The sequence below is a fragment of the Thunnus maccoyii genome, chromosome 21 (genome assembly GCF_910596095.1).
Source record: "Thunnus maccoyii chromosome 21, fThuMac1.1, whole genome shotgun sequence".
In the NCBI taxonomy this organism is placed as follows: Eukaryota; Metazoa; Chordata; class Actinopteri; order Scombriformes; family Scombridae; genus Thunnus; species Thunnus maccoyii.
Window position 1 is genome coordinate 15,910,148 of NC_056553.1, and position 22,052 is coordinate 15,932,199.

The 22,052-nt window shown below is 39.0% G+C and overlaps 1 protein-coding gene and 1 long non-coding RNA gene across 2 annotated transcripts in view; one reads left to right on the plus strand and one right to left on the minus strand.

Moving 5' to 3' along the window:
• cntnap2a (contactin associated protein 2a) overlaps positions 1-22,052 on the minus strand; it is a 201,146-nt gene that overhangs the window by 67,029 nt on the left and 112,065 nt on the right. The window lies entirely within an intron of this gene.
• LOC121888361 lies at positions 8,870-9,861 on the plus strand. Its single transcript, XR_006093219.1, has 2 exons — positions 8,870-9,140; positions 9,600-9,861. It is a non-coding gene; the product is annotated as an uncharacterized LOC121888361 (long non-coding RNA).

Here is a 22,052-nt window from a genome sequence, read left to right on the forward strand (position 1 = left end):
TCATAACCCAGGTGTCACCTTTTGGTACGCACTTTTATTGGAGTCATTACATCTAAAATAGAGGTCATTACAGCCTCCTGTTTACGCTGAATTCCTCCTTTGACCCCGCTGAGTGACAGGTGTCCGTCAGTGGGCAAATGTACAGTAGGTACAAACACACAGGTGTAAGTACGCGCAGAACAGTTCATTTGCTCTCTACACTGCTCTCTAGGGAGTGTGAAAGTGAATCAATACTCTTCTTCTCTCTCCTCTAACAAGAACGGCTACTATTTCATTTAGAAAAAAAAAAAGCAAAGGCCAGAGTAAGTTGTACGTATGCTGCCAACCCCTTGTCTTTGCTGTAAAAACACCTATCAGGAGACACATATCCTCCTTAACACAACAAAAACACGCATGCCCATTCACACACTCACATGCCCCCGCTCTCACCCTGAAGGGCTCTGGACAAAGACAAAAGAATTCCCCTGTATACACACGCATGCATACATTTTCTTGTTGTTTTTTTTTTTTTTAAACACAAAGTCGTGGATCAATTCGTCTTTGTTGGGTCGGTGCTGGTCTGTTCTTTGTTGTCATCATTTGTTTGCATTTCTGTTTGTTGTGCAGAGAGCCTGGTGTCTCCACTCTGCAACCCCTGGTCTTTGTTAGTCTCCTATCCTCTTAACATCTCTTTTTTTGTAGGGAGACTGTAGGGAGGCATATTAGCCATGCCCTAGGATCTCTCCTGAGAGCTACAGATAATGCAGCGTGAGTTTGTGTGTGTGTATATGAGAAAAAAAGAAAAGGGAGAGTTTTCGTATGCCTCTTGTCTTTGTCTCCATCCTTTTGTTTATCTATACAAATGCATGTGTGTCTGTCTAGTCTCCTCTTTGCTTGGCTCCTCTGTCTCTTTCTATTGTCTCAATCTTTCTCCTCTCTCGGACCACCTATCTGTCAATTTACTTTGAGAACCTCCCCTATGTCCTGGCCCTTCAACCATTTTCCCCATCTCTATTGCTCCCACGTATTTAGGCCTCTCTCAACTTCACGCTCCCCACCTTTTTCCTTGCTCTCTCATATCTTTTGGTCTCAGAGGTCTCTTTCTTTTTATCTGTCTTCCTATTATATCTTTCTACTTTCTCTTTGCAACCCCTGGATCTCTTGCTCTACCTACTCTTTCCTCCTCCCTCTCTCGCTCCTATCTGCCTTGCACACCTTTTCCTTGCATTCTCTAATCAGTTGGTCTCAGTGGCCTTTCTCTCTCTCTTTGCCACATATCTGTCCATCTATTCCATGTCTCTGCGACTCTTTCTTGGCATCTAATCTCTTTATGTTCTCATTAGTCCCGCTATAATCTACCCTTTAATCCATGCTAATTGCAAACTCCCCTTGCTCTGATCATGATCTGAAGCTGTATTTGAAACACATCCCGCCCTCCCCTGACTATCCCATATGGTTTGATCTGCAAAGGGCTTCAATGAATACCAAAATATCAAATGCCTGTGATCTGTTAGTCCTTGTAATTCTTTACCCTTGGTTGATTAAATGTCGGTGAAACACTCAGAGCAAACTTAAAGGTACCCTGTGGAGTTTTTGACCAGTGCTATAGAGCAATGTTTTCAAGAGTGGGTTGGTATTTTGTTAGTATCTCGTGCACACACATGAGGACGCACATGAGTGGGCAGTGCAATACGCAGTCCTGCAGATTGTTTCACACTATTGATAGTGATAATGTGCCAAGAAATGTAGGCATGTGTCAACAAAGTCAAGGAAGAAGGAGACTGCTAGTAAGCAAACATGTGAACAAATACGAACCAAATCAACAATGAACTGATATTGTGTGTGTATCCGAAGCCTGATATATTGAATTCCTCTGTGCCATAGACATCTGTCCAAAAACAACAATCTCTTGACTTTGTGCCACGTTGTACATCGTAAATAACTTTAGTATGAAGTCAAAAGGTTGTGATATGTAGCACAACAAGCTAGTGAAGCACTGTAAACAGAACTGTGTTCCTGTGCATGCACAGTGCCATCGATTGTACAAGGAACAACTCTCCTGAGATTGAAAACGTGATCACTATTATCTTTGGAGCTGTTTCTAAACAAACTGCTCTACTCAGACTCTTCGTGCCGAAGGAACGTGTCACCCAGTGCAGCATTGTGGCTCACTGATGTGTTTTTAATAGTTTTTGGTCAACAATGGAGGTTGCTGGCACAGAAGAATACAAAATATCAGGCTTTGGATACACACAAAATACTTGTAAGTAGGATCAGTTCGTTGTTGCTTTGCATGTGAGATTTGTTCACAATAATTAGAAAAATAAAGTAAAATTGCCAGCCATATCCTTTAAATTCTTCCAAAAATCTGCTTTGCAAATGTTTTAAGGAGAAGTAAATGCATTCAACCTGTTTGCTGAGCCTCAAGTATACACATAATGTGTTTTGTGAGAAACAGTGGGTGCAATCATAACTTTGTTGACAAAACATTCCACAGGGCACTTTTAAATATGTCATTCATTCATAATGCTCTGTGCTTGCTGGTATATTTTATTGTAAAATATAACAAACAACCCACTGATCATTAAATCAAGCAATTGCTATATTCATTTCACAGGGACAGTTGTGTCCATTAGACAAAGCTGTCATTATCTTTAGTACTGTATTAGTTACCGCTAATGGATCTGAAATGCACTGCAATAAGCAAGAAATAATGAGTAAACCCCAGATTTCTCTCAAACTACTGCTTATATTTTGTTGCAAAAAACACTGATGTAGAATTCTGCAAGCACTTAATTTTGGTGGTGGAGGACTGAGGTTAAAGAGGAACAGAGCAGAAATGAGTTGGCTTTTGCCTGCGGTGCATGCAATGTCAGACGAGACATCTACGTTGTCTACATCAGAACACATAGCAGACAGGACGGGGAAGGATAATGAGTTATTTCAACAGTTTCTACCTGAGAGCACCCATAACGCGATCCACCTCCCTGACAGTTCTGAGGCCGAGCCTCGTTCCCCCGCCCGCTGTTCAGCACAGCGTTATGCTCTACTAAATTCACTCTGCATACCGCTGCACCCATCTACAACTCTTCACAGGTCATCACCGGGTGTATCCGGCCATTAAATGAAAAACACCTCGGAAAGAGGAGAGAGGAGGAGGAAGGGAAAATTAATATCAATGGTTATGCCCCTAATTGGCTTGTCTGCTTGATAAAGGACACAATAACCCGACTGCAGCTATTACCCCCCCCCCTTTCCTGAATCTCTATAGTATGCACTAGAGCTGGCACGTGTGCACATTCATTCACACAAACACGAGCACAAATGACGCAGAATATGTGCACGCACAAAACCCCACACCTCCAGCAGCCATTGTAACTGACAAAAGTGTGGGCTAAAGACCATAAACAACTATAATCATCATTACCGCAGGGTAATCTCAATCAGTGTGTGTGTGTCTATGACTATAAGTCAGATTTAGTACCGTGTCCCCTCAGGTCAAGGCCGATGGACAGATGTGTCATGAAGAAAATGGCTTCTGCTAAGACACACTCGTTTTTCACTCTGCTTTTTTACTCACACCATCCATCTCCCCTGCATATCCATCAGGCTCGTCATATGGACGGGGATACAGTGAACAACACTCATAATTACAGAGGAGGATGAACAGGGCATAAACAACTCCACTGAGGTGGGGGCAAAGAGGAACAGAACAAGAGAGAGAGAAAAAGTGAATCAGAGAGAGGCAGGTGGAGAGATGAGAGTTTGGAAAACAGGAAGCTAAAAAGGAGAAAAAGACAGAAAAGTCAGTGAGAGAGAAGACAAAAGAGATATTAAAGACTCAAGATGAGGACATCACAAGCGAGAGAAGACAGGTGACAGTTTCTCAGTGACATTTTGCTCTATTTGAATATGACACGAGAACAGTGGGAGTCTTGAGAAAATTCATAACTAAGTTGTGATTCACGCGGTAGTTAAAGGTAAATTGTCACCACTGAACTTCGACTGTATTTTCATTAATTACTGTTTAATCAAGATAGGAAAACAAATAGGGCAAAAATAGTGCACACCGAGTCATACGTCAAGCCTTGCTGGCAGAAAAACGCAAGCGCTGCTCCGATAATTACTCAACTTCGTCAAGGATGTCAGGAATGGACATTTTCTCATTTGCTCCTTCAAGTATAAACCTCCTATATTTTTTCTAAAGTCTGCTGAATAAGCGTGGATATACTGTAGCATCTCACCCACAGAGTTTGAGCACAGATTTGGATTTATCCCGCGCTGTCAAAGCAAACAGGATATCAAGCAGATGCAGCCGTAAACATATCCCTCTTTGAGTGTTAATATTTTCTTAGAGGAATAATCATTTTTGAAAATATTCATCAAGCCACACGACAACATGTTCGACACTCGGCGGCTGTGTTTGCTGCTTGGTAAACACAAACTCAAGAAGATTAGGATTATGTAAAGCACAAAGATCAAATGCACAAAAACCTGGCACGGTATGATTAGTTAGAGCCATATTGTTGTTACCAGCCACATTGTAGAAGAGTTTGCATTTGATGTAAATACTCTTCAGAATTAAATTTCTCAGCTGCTTTCCTTTCTAGTCCTCTAAATTTCCAGCTTTTACAACTAAAAGAGGCCTCATAAGTAGTCAGTTGATTGAAAAAATGTCAGTAAATGAATTAATAGCAAACTAATCCTCAGTTACAGCCGTAATTACAAACACCTCACACATCACAGTTTAGGACTGAGGAGCGAATAAGCCATAAACTGACTATACTTGTGTGCATACACCCACGCACTCAGGCATATACAAGCAGGCACGCACACACCCACAACAACAGTCTAAATTTCTTTCATGTTGCTGTGACACATAACAACAGAAACAAGTCTCTCTAGTGACTATCAATTGTCAAAGAATCCCTTGCTGGATTTTTTGCTTTGTATTACTCATGAAGGGGATGTGCATCCTGCTGACAACTGGGTGTAATATTCATCATTGCACCACTTTGTTGTCTGAAGCGTGATGGATTTCAAGCTTTTACTCTTTAAGATGTTTTTTTTTCTTAAATTCTGACTCCCCCCTCCACCACCTTTTCCCTTTTATGGTCCAGCTGCGCTCCTATGCAAACAACAGCTACTCCATCTTCTGTTTTTTTTTTTTTTTTGTCATACTCCCACATGGCATGATCAAATAATACCTATGGAGACAAGAGTAAAATTTATATAAGTGAAGAATGAAGACTGGGAAAGAAAGCAGAAGACATGTTGTCCACAAACGTCAAGGTGTGCTGAGGCCTGCCACTCTCTCTTTTGCTTTATTCCTGTCAATACTAATTTAAACACTTGGTGGTGGTATGGATATTTAGCTTAGCTTGTGGTTTAACCTTGGTGACTGTTTCTGAATGAGTCATCCTGTTATTTGTCATTACCGGCTCAAAAACCATGACGAATAACAGGAGGCGACACAAAACAGTTAAAGCAAAAAAAAAACAACAACCCATTAATTTATTTGAAACAACTACAACAAGTGGGCGCTCTTATAGTACTGGGAACACCAGGCCCAGGTGTTCCCAATGAACAACAACCTGACCACACCTGCTTGGCATCTGCAACACAAAACACAAAGACAAGCGGCCAGTCCAATAGCCAAAAGAAGTGGGGTTGTCACACACTAAAATAGCAAAATGTTCTGGCTTTGAAAGTATCCAGTATGTCTAAGTGTGTTATGTTCGCAGGATTTCATCATTGCATCAGCCTTGAGAGTTTCTTGTTTCTACAGTCAAAGACGCTGAGAGCCAGAGTGTTGCGAAGAGAAAAAAAAAAAAAGGTTGGGCGGCTTTAGAAAGACATTTCAGAGGTATACACGGTGTCTTTCAAAGGAGAACAAAGAATAACCTCTGACACCCCTCTCTCATCCAGCCTGCTACATTCTTCTCCTCTGCTTTATTCCTACTCTGCTCTTTGTTTGCAGTCGATCCGCAGGTGAAGAGGTTGACCTCAGCGGGCCAGACACTAACCCGCTGGGCTTCTCCCTGAGCACACAAAGACCCAGTAACCTTATGTTTCTTATTCTACCTCTCTTACACACTCAATCTCTATTTTCAGCTTTGTCCGCTCTCTGAGCTTCTTTCTTTTTCCTCCTCTGGTATTCCCGCCTCTCCGTTCTCTCTTCCCATCTCTCCTTCACTACCCTGCTGTCTCCATCTTAGCTTGAGTTATTGATTTCTGTAAAGGTTGACTGCAGCTCCCGCCTTCCTTTCTCTTTTCTCTCACTCCCTCTTATTTCCTCTAGATCTTTCACCCTAATCTCCTTTGCCAAGTCTACTACTTTTACTATTTACCTTATTTTTTCCTTTAATTGCTCTACTTCTTTCTTACTCTGTTCCACCCGTCTCTGCCTCTCACGGGGAGGCACAACACCAGGCAAAAACTTTCGGACTCCGACAGTCTACATAAATATGTCTGGTTCTTTGCGTCCCACTCATTCTCTATTTTGACCTAGCCTGGAAACAATGTGCTCATGTCAGTTATACTACACTGGACACAAATGATTTGGAAAACAATATTTTTTTTAAGATATGGTGAAGCATCAAATAAGAAGATATAAGTGTAAGAAGATATACAAACAAATCGTAGTCCATTGTTCCTACCAAACATAAAATACATCTTTCAATCAATCAATCAATCAATTTTTGTTTAAAATACATGAAATGTTTAAAATAAATGTAAAATAAATTATGTCAATAAAGCATTCTTTTTAAAAGCCAGCATAAAGAGGTAGGTTTTAAGTTTACGCTTTAAGCTACCAACACTTCCAGCTGCTCTCAGATCCTCAGGCAGACTGCTCCAACAGCGCGTAGCATAAAAACTAAAAGCTGCCTCACCAAAGGTTCCTGTCCTGCACTTTGAAACAACTACAAGACTCATGCCAGAGGACCTGAGGGGCTGTACTGGTTCATACATTGCAAACTATTTTAGAAAAAGTAGCCTGGTGCAAGACAATGAAGTGCTTTATAAGCAAGTAAAATGATTTTAAAATGAGTACAGTCTTCCTGAAATATCTTATAGTACATAAATCCAAGTTTTCTTAAAGACCGTTTACTTGGACCCAATTTCAGGACAGACATGTAACAGAACGCTTGTGTCCAACAGAAAACAATTATTGAAGAAAACACTGCATCCTCTTCAAAGATCATGATTGGCTTCAAACATAATTTTAAATCCTTTTACAAATCTTTAGTCAGAGCAGCAGAGAATTTAAACATATAAAATCAAGCATTTAAGCATTTGGTAAATGAGCAAAAAAGCAAAAATGTGTATAAAAAAATCCAGTTCAATTTCTTGAGGTAGTTTTTAGAGATGGGAGTCTATCAAGCCTGTTCTGAAGGGATGAGGCTCCACAGGAGAAAGCTCCACCGTCAGCCCATTTCTTACAAATATGGGGAGTGACAAGAAAAACTGCATCCTGTGAGTGCTTGTTGTTTTTTTATGGCGTGTGTAAAATCTGTTTACACTTTACTTTCTAAATAATACATGTATGAGAAGACAGATGTGACTGCAACATGATGATGAATATATACATCTTGTTCAAACTCTAAGTAGGGTAGAGTCTATCCAGGCTAGGGTCATATTTTACATCTAGACTACTCGCTGTCCTCAGGTAAAAAACACAGCAGGATTTATGGTGACAGTGATTTGTGATAGCTGTCCACATGACTGAGCTCATATACATTTACCTTTATCTCTTTATGTCCGTCTGTGTGCAGACACATTCTTATGAACACAGTAACTCAGATTCACGGACTTACTTCGCAAGTTTCCCTATAGATTTTAGAAGACCTTGCTGCATACGTTTGCATATTAATGAGGGAGAAACTGATACTGCTGAAACTGCTGTAACGGTTAATGTTTAAAGACACAGTGTCCATATTAATGCCACCCATGTGTTATGAACAGAAAGTTAAGTTGAGCATAAATATTTATTGGTGAATTAATGGGCATACTGAAGAGAATGAGCAATAGGTTATATGATTATAATAATATAACCTATTTGATATTTAATATGATTAGAATCATATTGAGCTATTTGGGACATAAGGCAGCTGAAGTGTCTCTTGTTTTAAAAGAATTCCATGCCTTTATGCCAGACTACATCTTTTATGAACACTTTCTAAAACACTTTTGATGTGTAAATCACCACTCAACTGTGTACATTTAATAGATTTTTTTTTACAAGAGCACCTACTGTAAATGGAACCGCTGAAAGCACAAAGTACACCAGCAGACTCACTGTGTGTAATGTACAAAACTACAGTTGCTTGCTTTAGTAGGTGTCGTCACCGATAATTCCACAGTAAATGAACACAGAGGAAATAATCACACATTTAGCAAGAAATGAAGAAAGCCATTAACACACCTTCCAGTCAACAGCCATACTGTTTACCTGACTTCTGACACTGAATTGAGTGCAAGACTTTAATCACAGTAGTCATGTCTGATGAATTTCATAAAACACGAGTTACAAACATACCAAATTGCAAACTTACATAAGTAATTTAAATAAATCTTTGCCCTTCAAAAATGATTTGCACAAAACATTAAGGCAACTGCTGCAACAGCTGCTGTTAAATATATCAAACGTACTGTAGAATAGATCAGAATACAATATACAGAATACAAAGGATACATCATTATATCTGTGCTTTGTATAGCTATTATTTAACAGGCCATGTTGAATTGCCAATTTATTTTCAGACGTGCAAGAATGATACTGTAGCAGTATATTTAAGTGTTGCTCGCCTGCCCATCATTCCCTAATAACCTGTCCATGATGTCCTGAAGAACATGATGACCATATTAGTAATGAGGATGTGGCTGACAGGTGAGGCTGCACCTGGCTTGTGGAAGCTCATTACAGAGTCTTAATGATGCGCTGTGTTCCATAATTAGGAAACTTTTCAGCTCTCTGTCCAATCTCCCTGTTTGGTTGCTGTATTGGCTGGGGGCAGAGCAAGTACTTTTGGTTGGTTTGACAGCTTGAATGCGAAGAGTGTCTGAGAGATCTGTGAAGCACTCATCGGATGTGCCAGTGGAAGGTTCTGCAGGAGTTTACATGAGGATACACACAGGATGATAATGGGATATGAGAAAGAGTGAGTTGGGGGGCCGGAAGTTGGAAAGTTGGAAAACTTAGTTGTGTCTGAATGTGTGTAATGGGCACATAATGTGTATTTTACTTTTTTACCAAGCTATATTTGTTTTTATATTTTGTGTTATGCTGACTGGCCTAGGACTAACTTCCATGAATGATGTAACAGGATATGTGCAACTGTGTGTGTAGAGTACAGAATATACTTTATGCAGGCCTGTATCAGCCAAAGTCTGTATGTTTGTACTTGTTAATGAGAGCCAGAAAGTTGTGTTTCCAAGTCCAAGGGCTTCTCTAATTGGGTGATAAAGACATTGTATTTCAAAATAAATCTGTCCTCTGAGTTTGTTTTCTTCTTTCATAGACTATACACACCTTTGCAGGTACTCTTTACATATACTCTGTCATGATCATGTCACTGTCCTGTCATTCCTGTCTTTGTGTTATTTTTTGTGGTCCCTAGTGTCCTGTACTCCTCTCCAGCCTGATTGTCCCTCCACACCTGCCCTGCATCAGCCTCGTCAGCCTTGTCCTGGTCCCAGTCTTTTCCCCCAGCCAATCAGCTCCTTGCCTGTTCTCCTGTCTAGTCACCTGTTCCTTTTTCCCTCGTTAGATCAGTTTGTATTGAAGTCCCGTTGTTCTGTTCAGTCGTCGTTGGATCATCTGTTCTGTTTTGCTTTCTCTGCACTCCTGAGTCCTGTTCCTGAATAAATATTCATTCTTCAGTTCCTGTTGCCTGAAGTCTCCTGCTTTTGGGTCCACCTGCTATGCTCCTTGCAACATGCCCTTGTGTGAGTGAATGAGTGCCAGAAACATTGGAATTCATTTATTCAGGAAATTGTTCCAGGTTTATTGGCTAGGGAAGCAGACAGACTAAAATGAAAGGACTACAAATAGCCTTGGACACCACATACACACTACATAACCAATACAGCCACCTACCTTCAGGTCACAGATACAGGTCACTACAATTTAAGACCAAGCGGGCCATGTCAAGCTTTGTGCCATTTGACTCATTAATGCCTGAGCTACCTTGGGTGCTTTACCTTATTTATTACTATTTATCTATAGACATTTTTAGGCATACTTAACCTATTGGTGGACATCCTGAACTGTATTAAACCGCATTTGTATGCTGTCTAATTTGTGTTTGTCGTTTGTCCTGTTATGTGTTGTGTATGCACCAACGCTTTTACACAAATTAAGTTCCTAACGGATAAATAAAGTCATTTTGAATTTTGATTTTTTTTTTCTTTGAATTTGAAGACTTTTTTTTTCTTTTAGGACTTACCATAAATATGATCTATAAGCTAAACAACTTCTTAATTAGAGCCATGGAGTTTTTGGGACTTTGTTTACAATGAAGATAGTCATCAATGCATTAAGCTTAGGTACCTCTAATGCACATCACCTTAATTCATTAGCCAACCGTTATGGTTATTTTTGAGTAAGGAAGGACAGTAATGCAGTTTAATGGTTATATATAATAATTATAGAGTATTAATGGCTTTATATGGTGATTGGTAGTCTGAAAATATAAGTACAGTCCATATTTGTCAGTAGATTTAAAAGGTCATTACAGTATGAAAGCATTTGTGCACCTATTACAGGGTTATATTCATTTTAAATTACCAGAAAGTGGCAGGTATGTAGTGCATTAAGTGCCTTGAGTGTGGAGTAAGTGTGTGTGTGTATGTGTGTGTGATGTTGTGCCAGTTAATGAGGGCCAGAATGATTGAGTCAGAGTTTGCACGTCCCGTCTCACTGCGGAGGAGAGCAAATGATGAATAAACTTCAATCATTTCAGGACAGGCCTTCATCATTTGTTGGAGCTGTCAGACAGTTATCAGGGCTCACTGTAGGCAGCTGGAGAGGAGGCCTCGTCCATAATTGAAAATTGAGTTTAGAAATGTCACATGTATCCGTCCATCTAAATTTCAAGCCGGGAAATCCCCATTGGCACACAGCATGTAGAGGTCTGACAGTACCTATCAATCCAAAGTTCAACATTTTAGTCAATAGAGACAATCACCGGTGGGGGAATTGTTCATTTTTAACAAGGGGCATGTGGGGCAGCTTCAGTATGAGAATACGCCGCAGGCAGATCTGAGTACTTTACTAAATATATCATTCTTTTAAAGAAAGATTCTTCCTTTTTTGTCTTTACACACTGTGTACCCAAATCAAAGATTACGAGGCAGGTGGTTGGCACCATCTTGAGATGCTCACATTTGTGTTTGCTCACAAATTTCAAGCTGCTACAGTATCTTTTAGGTCCTGTAATTATTCTTTGACAGCTACTTTAGAAATGCAAGAAAAAACAGATGATTTAAAGGGGACCTATTATGCTTTTCCTTATCTTCAGTCATATACAATACATAATGTTACGGTGTTGGATGTTCATATTAAACATGGCCAAAGTGTCAAATACTGAGGTATGCAGCAGTTATCCCTATGAGCAAAACTGGCTTCAGACTGCTCTGAATACTCGGTTTCCAACATTTTTTTCTACTTTCAGCCCAAGCTGACGTCAGCTTGTGACGGATTTCTTTATATGGTCATCTGCTCCACACACAGTGTGGAAGTTCACTGCTCTGCTCCACTAACATTATGGCATTTTTCCATTGTGAGTGTTTTTCCATTACACAGCACGGCAAAGTAAAATAAGTTGTTTAACTGTTGCAGGTGTGCTGGTCATCTGCAGCTCTTAATCACACATCTCACTGTGGCTGTTTCTGCTTGTTCCATTCCTCTGTACATTATTTCTAACTGATGAACAAATAGCTCCAAATATGTCCATATCTTGTTGTGTCAACCGGTTTTTAGTGCTGCTAACGAAGCTCTGCTAATTCGGTGAGGAACATGTTTCATTTCCTGTAAATTATTCATGATAAAAGTCTCTCATTATTTAGTCATTTAAAAGCTTTTAATATGCAGCAGTAAAGCAGGAAATGTTAGGTTTGCATCAGCGGTAACATAACATGACTCTGATATGGCTGCCCCTCGGCAGGCTTTCAGAGAGCTGGCCAATCAGGACAAAATGGGTACATTGGGAAGGGGGCCTTAAAGAGACAGGAGCTCAGACTGCGTGTTAGAGACAGTGGCTGAACTGAGGGTTTGCATAAAGGACCAGTACAAGATAAATAAGGAGTTTTGTGAATGGTGAATCATGCAAACCTACTCTAGTGGAGTCCCAGAATAAATATAGAGAGCCTCAAATGAGCATAACAGGTCCCCTTTAACCTTTAAATCACCAACTGAGTAACATTTATATTTATAGTAACAAGATAGATAGACTTTATTTTGGCAGGGGAAACCAATTGAGAGCAAGTCTCTCATTTCCGATGGTATACACAAAAAATGCAAAATCAACAGTCCTATGCAAAGCATAAATACAACACAAACACAAGACAAATGATGTACAAAATACAAAAAACACAAAGAAAAGGACAGTAAAATAAGTACACTACACGGGGACAAAACAGTCACAATTAAGAAAAACAAGAGCATTCATTATATAAAACAATATTTAAGGGAGTCCTGAAGCTTATTCCACCTATGAGGTACATAGTAGGTGAATGCAGGTTTCCCCAGTTCTGTGTTCATATATGGGATAACCAAGGTAATGCATTCTTGTGAACAAGTGTGGTATCCCATATATCTAAATCTTAAAAGTGATAAATAAAATAGTAGCTTATTTAGGATGGCTTCATGAATAAAAACAATACAATGTTGTTCCTTTTGATTGGTAAGTGTTATCCACCCTACCTTCTCAAGGATACAATGATGAGTTCTAAAACTGTCATCTGTAATAAATCTAAGAGAACTGCGATACACAGCATCACAGGGTTTGAGGACATGCATGTAAATTACATCTGCATAGTCAAGCACTGATAAAAATGTTCCCTCTACAGTTTGCAATCTACTGCTAAAAGAGAGGTACTGCTTATTTCTAAAAAAGAAACTCAATTTAAATTCAAGCTTTTTAGTCAGTTACTCAACATGGGTTTTAAAAGATAATTTTCATCTAACCAGATACCCAGGTAACTTATAACATGGGACTTTTTCAATTTTAGCTCCAGATAATGTACTAATAGTAAAACTTAGGGACTTTGGGATCTGGTGAAGAGCATGTTATTAGTCTCATTTGGATTTCGTAAAAGCTTTAGTTTAATCAGTGCCTTTTGAAAACACAAAAACTCTGCCTTTAAATTAGACAAAGATTTGTCAATAGAGGGCGCTGATGAGTGAATTACTGTGTCATCAGCATAATAATGAATAGAGCTGTTACTAATCAATGAGCCCAGGTCAATTATGTGTAATGTGAACAGAACAGGACCTAGTATTGAGCCCTGTGGCACCCCTTTTGTAATTTCAAGGAAACCAGATTGATGACCGTCTGCTACTATTGCTTGAGTTCTGCCTGTTAAATAACTGAAATCAGTTTCATGCATTTGTGTCAAACCCAATTGATCTAAATCTATCCAAAAGAAGAATATGATCCACTGTGTCAAATGCTTAGGACAAATCAATTAACAGGTAAATACAACACTCCTTCCTATCCTGATAACAAATTATATAATTTACTACCTTACATGCTGCTGTCAAAGTGCTATGTCCAGATCTAAACCCAGACCCATGGGGGTTTAAAATGCAATGTTGATCATTGATGAGCTTTTCTAAGATTTTAGCAAAACATGACAGTTTGGAGATTGGGCGCTAGTTATTTGGATTGCTGGTGTCACTGCCTTTATGCAGAGGCAGTACATTTGCTGCTTTCTACACTTTAGGAATATTCCCAGATACAAGAGTTAGATTAAAAATATGTGTTAAGGGATAAGCTATTATAGGTGCAGCCAGTAGAATGAGTCTTGTATTCAAGAGGTCTGCTCCAATAGCCTTTTTTGGGTCAGTTGAGGCCAGGGCATCAAAAACCTCCTCAACAGTTAAGTGTTTATGAAAAAATCTTTCCCCAAAGTGGGTATTATTATTATAACTGTGCCCATCTTCAACTGAGGTAAGTATAGACAGATTTGTATTTTCAAGCAGGTGACCAGAAGAAATAAAATGACTTAAAAATGTCACAGGTTTGTTCGTTCTCTGAGACAAGGACAGAATCTAGAGAAAGATATTTGAGTAGACAGTAAGCATGACAATGATTTAGTGACTTCATTGTTTTCCAAAATTTTGCTTGATCGGACAGGTTTTCAACAAAATAATGTGACTTAGCATTTCTAACAGCCTGGACACATTTGTTTCCTAACTGTCTAAAAATCTGCCAATCCGTAGAGGACTTTGAGCCTTGTGCTTTTTCCAGTGGTACATCCCTTAACCTGAACACCTCTGAGATTTCAGGTGTGAATCAAAGATTCGATCTACCTTTACCCTGTATTTCTCAAAGGGAGTGTGTTTATTTACTAAGGAGTTAAAAACATCTGTGAAATGGCTTAGGGCTAATTCAGGGTCAGGAATAGCACATAACCTTGTGATATCATTGAGAAATAAATCACAAAGAAAAGTCTGCTCAGCAAAAAGTTTAAAGTCTTTCTTTATAATAATATGTGATGGAATCTGTTTTTGTCTGCAATCTCTAATGCAGAAAATTGGACAATGATCACTTAAGTCTAGTGCAAACACACCACTGGCTGTGAATTTATGTGGTTTGTTAGGATTATATCTATCAGGGTTGACTTTTCTGGATTTCTGGTGTCTGGCCGAGTAGATGAAGAAAAAAGGATAAATCAAAATGCGATCAGGTCTAGGGCTAATCCTTTGACTTTCCTATATGTCTTCTTTTCCCAAATCCACAGTGTGTTACTCTCTAGTATATGTGCTCACCTTAGAATATCTACATCCAAGGTCTAACTCCTCCGTAGTGGTTTCTAAGTGAGGAAAATAGAACGCTAATCTATTCTGGTGTAATCATGCTTTGACCTGGCTAATGGAGGCAGCATACCCCAGGGCAAGATGTAATCAGGAAGACAGTTAATAAAATGAACAAGACTGCTTTACTGATCTTACTAATGTCCCTGACCTTCCCTGAGGAACAACACTTACATACACAAGCTCACACTTATACATACATGCATGTGCCATAACACATATTCATTAGATGCATGACCATACAAGTGGGCTGATTAATGTAAACACATGGATAACAAAAAGAAATCATGTAGCAAACATTAATTCTACAACATCATTATTATCCCATGATCCTTCAACCCAATTCCAATTATCTCTGCACTAAATCACCTCTTTATGCTGGGATAAATAAAAGTCAAGACAAATAATTTTCCCACACCTCACAAAAACTTTCAAACAAGTTCAGAGACAGAGTTTAAAGGCATCGTCTATTTCTGTATGTGTGTTCAGTTTACAGCTCGAGGGGGATTGTATCTTACTGAGGTCACGCATATCAGCTCCAGGGAGCAGAGTCACGACTCCATAAACAACTGTCAGTCAAACACTTTATTGACTGGCAGAGCACACACACAAGTCACTTAGTACCGGGCTATATTTACATGAATAACACAGTGAGCATATAAGTACAGAGCTACATATGGGTAGAGGTGTGTGAATGTGTACATATAAGACAAACAATCCCTTAAAACCAAAATAAAACTTCTGTGAAAAAAAACCAACAAGACACAAATCAATTCATGTCAAAAAGCTGTCAGTTTATGATCCTTCATGGAACTTAGACTTAGCCAGGACTGTCTCGACTGCAGTATATGTACTTATTAGTGCATGGCAGTTCAGCTGTAACCTTGCACACTCATGTGTTTCCAATTAACAACTCTGACTTTCTGTTTTACACTTTCTTCTTCAATATCCAGTCTGTCCTTCTTACTCACCACAAAGCTTTCTGCTCCTTATCTTGTTGCTATGTGTTCTTTTGCCTCTTTTTAACTACTTCTCAGTTGCTATTAAAATATACGGTTGTCTTGAAAACACTATTTCACAGTTTCAAGACATAAGGAAAATAACATAATAATCAAAAAATGTAACCATAATCAAATACAAACAATTTCAAAATTCTCGAAGGCATGTACCCTCGAGTAATTTGCTCTGGATGTTGCCTCATTTGAGCGAAGTGTTGAAACAAAAAAAACCCTGCCCTTTGAAGTTTAGTTATCAGCCTTGTATGTTAACATGATGTAATACTGTATAAAGATGCAATATTATTAGGAATATTTTGTAAATAAAAATGAGGCAATGCATTTCCCTGCTTGCATAAGCACCGTGCTTTGACAACAGCAAGCCTGTTTAAAAATTAATAAGACAGATATTGTAGATTGCTACATCTTCTGCTAATAACATTTAATAAAGATAGTGCATCAAATATTAACATAAATGTAATGATTACTGTGAACTGTGAACGAGCACTGCAATTAGGTATTCAAAAAGACATGCATGACATGTTGTATTGTCCCTGTATCCATAATACTGAACCTCAATGTAATGAATACCATTCACTCTGCAATCATGGTTTTATGATATTAGCAGTTTAGGTACAACCTCTGTTCTACCCTTGCGTGGGATGTACTTCAGCCACTTGCTGGATTACAGCAATGCATCAAGGTGCTTGCAGCAAAATGAAAATGTAATTCTCCGGGCGCTTGAGAGAAATACAAGATGAGGGGTTGAGAGTGATCGCTTGCTGGAACATGATCACTGGTTGCTGAAAGGAAGTTGTCCCGAAGCTCAAATGGTAAAGCCTGTCATATGAGGGATATCATTCCCCGGAAGATTATGGCTGATGAGCGATAAGTTGCGTTCAGTGTGTAAGAAGTCTCCTTGGGGTATGGAAACAACCTTGTCAGTGCAATATCGCCCCCTGACATCTTTTAATCAAGGCATACATGCATGAATACATAAACATAGACACCATCATGTTACATCATGAGATGGAAACTGGGGCATATAGTTGACAGTGATAGAGTTAAACACTATTAGGAGGTTATTGACAGAGTGACGGCATCTGTAAAAGCTGGTGATAATGGAGAATGAAGGTGGGGTTAATTAAAAATAATTAGCTGTGTGGGTTTGTCCATGAATCAGACATACACAGTAGAGTTGATAACTGATATCATGAGCCTTCATCAGAGGAAAACAAAATCAGTAAAGGTTTAGTTCACCACTGAGATCCATTTGGACAAAACACATGTTTATTCAATTACACAGCCTAATCTGAGGGGAAACACTCCATCTAAAAACATCTTGAAAACAAGAAAATGTGTCTCCTACACCTTCAAATTCAATAATTTTACGCCTTTTCTACCTTAAAATGGTATTTACAAATGTACAAATAACTTTTGGCTTATCTGATTGTAATAACAAAATATATTAAAACATAGATAGGTGGTTTAAATAATACTTCTCTCCCAGCATGAAATAATAAACTGCCTGCAGGTAATTGTATTCTGCATTGTAATATAGAGCAGGATTGCATGTAATCTTTTGCTTTTCTTTTTTCTTTTTTTTCTTTTTTACAGAAACAAAAAAAGAAGCTATAATTGATCAAAATGTTAACATCATGATCTGCTGGCTTAGTTTGTATAATAGTGGCCGTTAACAAATATTGTAACATTTAATAGAAAATGAGAACTATTATATTCCTATAAGGCCATGGAAAGTATTTTAGGGAATTGGATTAGTGAATTGATAGTGAAACAATTAAAATGATTTTTAATTGTTTCATGAATTTCTTGTCACTAATATATTTCTAATATATATAATAATTTTCTGTCACTCAGAATTTTATTCAAACCTAATGATTTTATTCCACTAATGACATTTTCTGTATCTTTTAATTTGCATAGTAGCATATCATTTTTCACAGCAGTTTATTCAGCCATCTCAGTCCGTCCTCTCTAATGGACTCTCCAGGTTGTGATGCGCTAGCAAAACTTTAACGCTGCTGCTGGTGTTGCTTTATAACACACACACACACATATGAGAACTGCCATCTCCTGTGTAATGAAAACAAATACCAGTAACGGGTGATTCTGTTATCATCTAAAAGGAAAACCTATTGCACTAGGACCGCAAGTTTATCGTTATGACAGAGGCCATGATGTGTATGCAGCATACATAAAGATGTGCACTTTAACACCCACCCACACACAAACACGCACACAAACGCGCACACACACACACAAAGTGCAGTAGAATGGTAGCGATATTAATTTACATACACCAGAGAGATGAGTGTGCTGTAAGAGACAGAACAGAAGTAAGCAAAGGTGATGGACTGTCATGACCTTCTTGACTGTTGGCAGTAAATGGTAAACAGAAATCATATCAGGGAGCAAGAGAGAGAGAGAGAGAGAGAATAAGGGAGAGAGCATACAGTAATTGGACTGAGGGGTGATATAAGAAAAGAGAAATACTGATATTAAATCACAGTGGAGGGGTCCGGGGGCTGAGTACGGCAGATGCTGCACTAACAAGGCATGGCAACACACAACTGATGCTCCTCGTTGTTTACTTCCTTCTTTCCATTGAATTCTCATTGTATTTCCAGTCTATGGCAAATTCTCTTATGTAACCACCAAACCAATAAGGCCTTGTGAATTCACTTGTATTGATCTGAGAGTGGAAGTAGAAAGAAAGTAGAATTTTAAAGCCTCTATGTCAGTCCCTATTTTGTTTATGAGTTCCTCTCCTCCCTCTTAACCTCTGTCTCTTCTTTTTATCTTTGTTCCTCTGCCCTGTTGTTACATCGAGAGCAGAGTGGTGGAGAGGAAGACTAAAACGCCAAACCCAACTACACTTCTCGCTTTCCCTCATAGACTCACACTGTTTCCAGCTTCTTCTTCTCTTCTCTCTCCACTGTACTTCTCTATCTGATTATATTTCTACCTTACACTTAATCTGTCTTTTCTTTACAGCGCTGCATTTTTCTTGTTCTGTTTCCTCTCTCTTTTCCATTTTCTCATCCTCTGCAGTCCATCTGACAGCATGAAACATGACCCCTCACTTTGGCTGAAATCCATGAAATCTTTGTTGTTTTTGTTAGTGAATAGACACACACACACAGACGCACACACAGACGCACACACGCAGGCACACACAAACACACACACCTGTCACACAAATCCCAAATGCTATTTCCAACTGGTCCGGAGCTGGAGGACGACAGGGGCTTATTGAGATGAAGCATGGGGCCTTGGGGGTGACAATGTGGGCATGATTGTCTGCTCTGCCAGCCTCCTCTTCGCTGAAACTCCACAGAAACTAAACCCCACTAGCGACCACAGCTAACCACCAAGGGAGAGAGAAAGAGAGAGCCGTATTTCAATTCTCTGCCTTTTGCAATTCATCACCACCTTTAACAGAAAACTGTGCAGTTAAGCTATCGCTCCCTGGATGAAAAACAGAGGATTTTTCAATCAAGTTGTCTGAAAAAGTAAGGTGCTGGTCAACCCGACTATATCATTCCTGCAGAATGGCTCCAAATAGATCTGATGGCATTAAGAACATGCTTTTCTGTGCAGAATACATTCAGGCTGCCTTAAAATGAACAGTCAGAGAAACGGGTGCAACCGTTCAAATTCGGTATTGCAAAATCATGTGGAAGGTTATCATTAAAATGTGAAAAGACATTCAAAAACCTGGCTGTGATAAAAGCTAAAAGCCTCATTTTGACACCAGTAAATGCTTCTCCAGTCTTTTTAAAATGTTTTCCAGTGAAACACCTCTGAAAAATGTTACCTAAATGCACTTGGCACTCAACAAGCTGCCTGTTTTACATGACTGATCTAATATCTAATTCATGCATGTGTGGGGTTGATGTGTAAATTTGTTTGTTTATAAGAACAATCAGTTGTAACCTAAAAAACAAAAGGAGACAGAAACAGACATTCAAGACTAATTATACTGAGGCAATAACATGAGAACATAAAATATGTGATTGATGCAAGTGTTTTTTACACAGCAAAACAGTACTAAATGCATATATTATTATCAGTAAAATGGATATTATGTTTGAGTTAAAGAGACTGATATTGTAGTTCCCCATTAGGCCAATTTGTGCTATTTTTTCAATACAAGAACATAAAGCCAAGATACATCATGCACCGTTTTATCAAAATTGGCCCACTGATGTGGCAGTGTTAGCAGCTCCAAGTTAGAAAATTATCCTGTTAACTTCAGTGTACCCATGGCACCACTCACAGTTTATTTCTTAATACTGAAAGATCAGTGATATTTTTCTGGTGGTGTGTAGGACAAATAAGAACTTAATACATTCGATGTTACACAAAAAATACATAAATGTAATTAATTTGGATTGCTTTAGCTCCTAAATCAGGATTTAGCATAGAGGCACTAGTGGAGAATACGTACAGAAACAGAGAGAGAGAATAATTAATGCAAATTCAACAGACCTCTGCAATATTTGCAAATTCCCATGATTTCTCTGCATTAAAGGTGCTACTAGGAAGATTTTGACATCAATATATCATTGTAAATTTAATGGCCATACCTTGTGATTAGAATGAAAGACAATTGCAACAAGTATTTTGTACAGATATTGTGTGCAACCGGGTCGTATTCACAAGAGTTGTGCTGAAGGCATTATGGCACAAAGTAAGCCTTTCCAAACAAAACTTGCTTTATCAACTAAAATAGTTCCTCATTTACAGTTAGCAAGGCTCTTCAACCTCTCCTCTCATCATCATAAAAAAAAAACCCCCATGCCAGTTGACCGTAAAAAACAGCAAAACAGGAAGTGATGGGTTTATGGGAAATGTGGTCTTGTCATGAGAATTAGGTTACCAATTGTCACACTTCCCTGCGTCAGTCTAATCAAAACAACCAACGTGACACATTATCACATCGTGCATTCAGATGAAATTACATGATGACGAAATTGAACCCCTCTCAATTTCAATGCAAAAAAAAGGAACATAAAACTTTACAAATTGCATCTCAATTTTTGAGAAAAGCCACTGCAACGTCAAGCAGTTGATGGCAACAATAACAAAAAAACTGTGAAATCCTGGGGGGACTAGATAGAGAGCCGGGAAAAGAGAGAGAGAAAAAGGAAAGCTTGATGTTGAACGACAAAAAGAAAAAGAGAGACGGTCAGGTGGAAATCGGAACATTTTGAAGCACCGATACAAGAAGGCTGAACAACAAAGCAAATTCCACTGTTGGTGTTCGCAATAGTCATGCTACGTTATGTGATCCTGTTAGCTTTCCTGAGTTATTGTACTGGAAGCATTGTCGGGCGGCAAGCACTGAGGAGTCAGTAGGCTTCTTAGAGCCACAGGGATAGAAGGCTAAATGACAGATGATACACAGATTTAAACACCACAGGATGGCCCAAGGCAAGCTGGGAGCCACAGACAAGTATCCTTATACAGTAACACAGACGCTGTGCATGCATACTCAAACAGATAAACTCAGAACACTCACTCTCAGACACACTCGCTGTTTCCCATTTCAAGGGAAGTTTCCTTTGAAATCTGCATTTTGAAAACAAACATGTCTAATAATGGGCTGACAAGGCTGTACCTTTTTAAAAGCTTTGCACAATGTGGCCTTATTTTGGCCAACTTCTATCTATGTAGTTTCGGGATCTGCTGTAGAAGTTGATGGAGACAGCTCAAATGCACCATTCGCTATGGTATCACTGATGAAGAGTGAAGAGGAGCGAGAGGGGTTCATCCTACTTGTCTTGACTCCTCTGAAGGCCATACCGTTGTACATCATGTCCTTTGAAGGTGTTGGCCCCCTAAAATGGGACACCACTAACATACTATCTACATTTACACGCACAGAGGTGCCTTGGTATCACGCTGTGCATCTAATCTCAGTTTACAGCCCACCACATGGCGCGAGTCTTCCAGTGCACCCTGAAAATGGATTATGATAATTCCATAACTGCCTTGGAAGGAGCAGTCAGGTG